Below are 7,348 nucleotides of genomic sequence, written 5' to 3' on the forward strand. Positions count from 1 at the left end.
TACAACCCATTTGAGTTTGGGAATTAGTGTTTCTAATTTACATTTTCCACTAAATTTTTAATTTAATTTTGAAAATAATTTTCAAAGGCCATTCTATGATGCTTGTTTAGAAATCTTGATATCAATAGTGGGATTATTTTAGACTATTGGATGGAATCTATCGTTTATGATAATTAAATAGGGAAAAAGACATCTAGACCCCAAGGCCCAGAAGAAAGACCACTAAGTTTTCAGTAAATGACACCAAGACTCATTTTAATCATAATATCATTTGGCTTTATTAATTCAAAAAATTGACTCCAATATTTTATAATAAATAAAAATATAATATTAAAATAAATGTAATAATGCATTCATTTAAAATGTTTTTCATTTTTTAAAAAATATTTTAATACTTTAAAATCTTGTATTATAGTAAACGAAATTTTATAATAAATAGAAACATAATATTAAAATAAATATATAAAAATTTAAATTATTTTCAATATTGCATAGAATAATTTTAATATTATTAATACATGAGATATAATTTATTAGTTATAAAATCTATTTAACCCAAAGATTTATTTAAAATTTTATAATAAATACAAATATATTATTAAAATAAATATAATACTTTAAATTTTAAAAATAATTTCATATAATAAAAAAAATTCTAGTATTATTAGTCTACTAGACAAATTAAACTATTTCAATTATATCTGTATTTATTAAAAAATTTAAGTTAATTTTTTTATTTATTATTTACAAAGGATATTATAGTTAAATTTTTTATTTATTATTTACAAAGGATATTATAGTTAAACTTCTTTTGATGTGTCTTATTTCAATTTTAGGGTCTACATGACATTTTCCCGTCTTCGGGTCTAGGTTGCTTTTCCCTTTTAAATAAGATACATAAAAAAAATCAAATATTTTGTTTAAGTGGTTCTTATAGGTTCAAATTAGATAAACTATAAAAAAAAATTAAAACAGTTAAATAAGACAGAGATAGAAATTAATAACTACTAAAGAATACGAAATAAATTTAAATTAAATGTCACAAAAACTGTATCAAAATTACATCATATAAATAATTTCTTATAAATCATTGATAAATAAATATCATTACTGACCAATAAATTTTGTATTTTAATCTCTCTATATCATAGAATTATAATTACATAATTTAGATTGGTATAAATTTCTTAATGTATTGGTATATTGATTTTGGTAATTTATATATATAGTGAAACTTTATACAAAATAATTTTCATACATAATGTTTGTATGTTATAATTGATGGAAAATATAATCCAATGAAATTCACTCTTATTGATTTTAGTAAGCATAGATGCTCAATTTATTCTATGAATTAATAAATAAAAAATAAAGTTGTTATAATTGATATGATATTAAGAAATTTTGATCGATTAATAAAGATTGAGTTAATTAATTTTTATGTTGATTAGCATCAATCTTTAGGTACTAATTAACAAAGATTATGACAATCAATCATTTTATTCCCATTATTACTTTGTTCTTCTCAATAATGATAATAAAATTTTTCTAGCTTTCAAATGATTATGATTACATCATTGTTTTAGCATAGTCACCATCATAAAATTTTTCAATTTCATTTTGGGTGATTTTATAATTTTAATCATATCTTTTTCATTATTTTGTATTATATCACTCACCATATACTATTTCTAACATCTATCAAAATGCTTAATGTACTATAAGACACAAAAAAAAAAAAAAGAGACTATGGGCAGTATCAATAACTTTGTGTTTTAATACTCGAACAACTTATTATAATAAGTTCATAAAGATATTTTTGAAGTGTATAATTCATACAAAATTTATATTTTAATATTATACATTTCCAAGAGCAGTTGTAAAGAATAAAATGAAATAGTGCGTCTTAATAATACATATAAAATGAATCTAATTAAAACTTTTAATGAAAATTTTGTAATGGTTTTATATTTAACTCCTATTTATGCACTCGTTAAAAAAAATTTCAATTGCATTTTTATTTTGGTGGAACTATTTGAATCCACTATAATACTCAATAAACCCATATAGTTAGTAAACAAACCATCACAATTTAAAAGTTTATTTTTTTACTCTATAAAAATACATATATTCATAATATACCCTTAATAAATATAATTAATTTTTATTAGTTGTTTCTCGCTCTACTTATTATTGTTCAATCTTATTTTCATCAATTAATTCTTACCCTTGCAATAGTTTTATTAACAAATCCTCCATTGTTGCAGCAGTTTTTCTTTCATTTTTTCCCCTTTTATTTGTTTATCATGATGACTTCAAACAGAAATAGTAAGCCTTTTATCTATCCTAATTACTACCAGTATAATACATGATTAAAAATAAGTTAGTGATTGTTTGAAATTTGTTTTGTGATCTTCTCATTTTTCGAAATTAAAATACTTAATGGAAATCCAATTACTAAATTTTCATAGAGCATATACTTTTAATAGTAACTCGTGGCTAAGAAAAAAAATGGTGACAAATAACTTTAAATAGAAAAACGATCATAATATTATAATAATGAGTTATTATAGTGTTTTGAGTGGAATTCTTTTATAATAATTTTTTTTATAAAGAAGTGTGTACAGAGTATTATAGGGGGTTTAAATATCCTTACTTTTTTATCTTGTTATTTTTTTTTATCTTTTACAGTGACTCAGTGATTAACATTAATTATTTATTACTTATATAAAACAATTATTTGTAATAGTAACAAATAAGCTAGACTTAAATTAAATTAAAATTAAGAATTACCTATTATTTGGGTAAACAATAATTACATATCCATATCCAAATTAAATTAAATTGGAGCTATTTTGTTTTAAATCAAATGGTCCATAATAATCCCACTATTAACATTAGTGAAAAATCTAATTTTTAATTATTAAAAATACTCTCAAGGAAATTACAATTTTGGATAATAAAATGTATAGAATAATAAATATGAACTTTTCAATTATTAATTTTTAGGAGTTCAAAAATTGTTCGTCTAAAAAAGTTAAATTAGAAGTTATTTGTTTGCATATAATATACCAAACAAAATATGAAACCATAGTCTATTGCAACTGAGAATTTTGATTATTAGTTTTTTAAGGATCTTCAAAATTTATTTGGAAAAAAAGGTTATGCAATATTTATGTGTACTCTTATAGCAAGTCTAGCTAAATTAGAATTTCATTTATTAAATATCTTATAATAAGGTTTAATTTATTAATTCTCTAATTTAGTGAAATTTCAATTTAAGAGGAATATTTGTTTCCTAGTTAAATTAGATGTCTAATTAGTGACGAAATTCTATAATTGGCGTGTAGGATTTTTTTTGAGTTAGGAAGTTGGTTCAAATAGAAAGTTTATTAAATGCTCTACATATTTCTTAGGAGACAAGTAAGACAGAATATCAGATTTATTTTTATTCAGATTCATAGGAATTATAAGAGGAAAGAAACTCTTATTTAAAAAGAATCCAAATATTTTAAGACTTGTGATTTTTGTGAAACCTTTTGCCTATTTAAAGAGAAGTATTTCACAATTTAAGTAGCACAACACAAAGTACAAAACAAAGAAGCAAAATTCAATCTCTTCCTTAGAGAATTTGGATTGGCACATGATGTTTTGTTGATTTGTTTTCTTTTCTTCTTCATTCAAATCTTGTAATGAGACTATTACTTTTCATTTTTGCGGAGAGTCTATGTGGATCTTGAATCACTAGACATTGAAGAATTGAAAAATTACTATTGATCACCTTACGAAGTGCCTTGAGGATCATGGAACAACAGTAGCAATTATTCAAGAAAAGCATATCCGGTTTGAGGTTCAGTAAGCTGTATGGTGATAAACTATAAGTGGGAATCTTAAATTTGGTAAATCTTAAATTACTATTGATCACCTTACGAAGTGCCTTGAGGATCATGGAACAACAGTAGCAATTATTCAAGAAAAGCATATCCGGTTTGAGGTTCAGTAAGCTGTATGGTGATAAACTATAAGTGAGAATCTTAAATTTGGTAAATCCATAGGTTGTAGCATCTCAACTTAGTAAATTGCTTTTCATCTAGGTGTGGCCTTGTGGATATATGATTGATTAATCCGGACCACGTAAAAGTCTCCGTGTCATTTAATTTTTACAATTTATTGTTTTTAGCAAAATTAATGGTTTTTTATGCAGATGAACAGTAACTATCAACAGTAACGTAAACAATATTTATGAACAATATCATATACAATAACTGTAAACAATACTCATGAATAGTAATTGTGAATGGTGTTCTCAGAAAATTAATTTAGTTTAATTAATCTTGTACTTTTAGTATAATTAGGTTAATTATACTGGAGATTTTCTCAGGCTTTACTATGTTAAGGAATTTAATTAATTAAGTTGATTAATTAATTAGTTCTAGGGTTTTAAAATTGCCTATATCAATTTGTAATAGATCTAAATTCCTTTTAATTGATATCCGAGCGGGACACTAATCGTTTATTTAGGGAGAATCTTGGAACCTAGATCTATTTTGTAGGTATAAATTGTTAGCCCATATGGCTATAGATATTGATTTTGATGATAACAAACCACATGTGTTGATTAAACAAAGATTTATGAATTGTGCTTTTATAATAAGAAAATGATGTTATGGAATTAAATTGTTTTGGACTAAAATGAAAGTATTTTAAAACCTTTGATATTGTTTTAAAATTTCAGATTTGGACCTATTTGCAAATATTTAAATATTTTGGGTCATTCTATAATTTCACATAGTTTGGATGACATCATAATTTCATAAAGTTTTGGGATTGACAAAGCATTATTTAGAAATTCTGAAATTGGACCTATTTGAAAGGTTTCATAACATTTTGGGCCATAAAATAGTTTTATAAAGTTTTGGGGTCAATCTATAATTTTAGAAAATATTTAACTGTAGCAATTACTGTAGCAGATTCAGAAGATTCAGATGAGGAGTTGGCTATGTTGGCTAGAAGATTCAAAAAATTCTACAAGAAGAATAACAAGCAGAGAAAGTTTAGAAGTCAAAAACAAAAAGGAGAAGAAAGAGCCAATTACTTGCTATGAATGCAAGAAGCCCGAACACATTTGACCGGAATGTCCTCTCCTTAATAAATTCAAGAAGAAAGCTATGGTGGCCACGTGAGATGATAGTGATGAGGAAACAAGCGATAATGAAGAGCAACAAGAGATGACTAATCTAGCTCTCATGGCTTTTGGGGAAGAATCATGTAATGAAGTTAATGAGGTAAGTGTTCTTCCTACATATGATGAATTACATGATGCCTTTAAGGATTTGCATGAGGAATTGATGAAGATTGGTAAAAAGAATATATGTCTTAAAAAGAAAATGATAGAGCTTAAAAATGAAAATGAATCATTTAGTGCAAAGATTACATGCCTAGAATTTGAGAATAAAACATTGCTTGATAGAGTTGCATTATTTTAGAATTCTAGCACTTCATATGAGCATTTAGAGTCACACGTGAATGATTTGAAAAATGAAAATGAAATGCTTAGAAAGAAGAGCAATGAACTAAATGAGATTGTGCTAAAATTCACAAATGGACAAAAGATGTTGGATAACTTGCTAAACTCACAAAAATGTGTATTTGGCAAAGGAGGCATTGGTTATAAGCCAAATTTGAAACAAAAATATTACAAGAGTTATTTTATGAAGAATACATCTATTGACAATCAAATTGTATGTCATTATTGTAATCAAGATGGTCATATGAAAAATAGATATCCATTGAAGAGAAATGCATATTATGGTATAAAATGTGTTTGGGTTCCGAAAGGAACCATTGCTAACTCTCAAGGACCCAAAACGATTTGGGTACCTAAAACTTGAGATTTTCTCTACAGGGCTTGAAGAAGAAGAAGAAGAAGAAGTGATACTTGGACAGTGGTTGTTCAAGACACATGACAGGGAATTATTCTTGGTTTTAAAGTTTTACTAAGATCGAAAATGGTGGAGATGTATCATTTGGAGATAATTCAAAAGGAAAAATCATTGGCATTGGAAATGTCGGTAATGTATCCTCTACTCTCATTGAAAATGTGTGTTTGGTTGAAAACTTAAAACACAACTTGCTTAGTATTAGTCAATTATGTGATAAAGGATATAGAGTTATCTTTGACGAATCAAAATGTGTTATTGAGAATGCATGTGATGGGAAAGTTTTGTTTGTAGGAAATAGATGTGTTAATGTCTATACCATTAATATAGATTGTGCACCGACAAATGATAAATGTTTCTCTGCATTGCATGATGATGGTTGGTTGTGGCATAGAAGATTAGGTCATGCAACCATGGATTTGATTTCAAAAATCGTGAAAAATGATTTGGTTAAAGGTCTTCCAAAAATCAGTTTCAAAAAGATAGAATTTGTGAAGCTTGCCAATTTAGAAAACAAATCAAAACTTCCTTCAAAAGCAAGAATCATGTCTCTACTTCAAAACCACTTCAATTACTTCACATAGATTTGTTTAGACCTTCTAGATATGCTAGTTTAAGTGGCAAACTTTATCCATTTGTAATTGTAGATGATTATTCTAGATACACATGGGTATTGTTCTTAGCAAATAAGGATGATGCCATTGATGCATTTAGAATTTTCTGTAAAAAGGTTCAAAATGAAAAAGGTTATTCTATTACTTGTATTAGAAGTGATCATAGTGGAGAATTTGAAAATCATGCATTTGAAAATTTTTGTAATGACTTTGGCATTGAGCATCAATTTTTATCACCTAAGACTTCACAACAAAATGGAGTTGTAGAGAGAAAGAATAGGTCTATTCAAGAAATGGCTAGGACCATGTTGAATGAAAATTCTTTGCCTAAGTATTTTTGGGCCGAAGCCGTCAACACCGCTTGTTATGTTTTGAATCGTGTGTTGATTAGACCTAATCTTAATAAAACTCTATACAAGCTTTGGAAAGATAGAAAACCCAACATTGGCTATTTTAAAGTCTTTGGATGCAAATGTTTTGTTTTGAACACAAAAGATAATCTTGGTAAATTTGATCCAAAATCTGATGTTGGTGTTTTTCTTGGTTATTCAAACTCAAGCAAAGCTTATAGAGTTTATAATAAAAGAACTTTAGTTGGGGAAGAATCTATGCACGTTACATTTGATGAGTCTAATCCCTTATCTATGGAAAAAGTAGTTGTTGATGATAATGCAGAAGAAGAACAACAAGAAGAAGCATCAATTGACAACAAAAAAGATGCACCACATGGAATTTAAGAGGAACATCATGAAGAAACAAATGCAGAGCAAAATGAAGGTACTTCTCAAACACTCC

This window comes from Citrus clementina, unplaced genomic scaffold, assembly GCF_000493195.1.
Source record: "Citrus clementina cultivar Clemenules unplaced genomic scaffold, Citrus_clementina_v1.0 scaffold_2, whole genome shotgun sequence".
Lineage (NCBI taxonomy): Eukaryota > Viridiplantae > Streptophyta > Magnoliopsida > Sapindales > Rutaceae > Citrus > Citrus x clementina.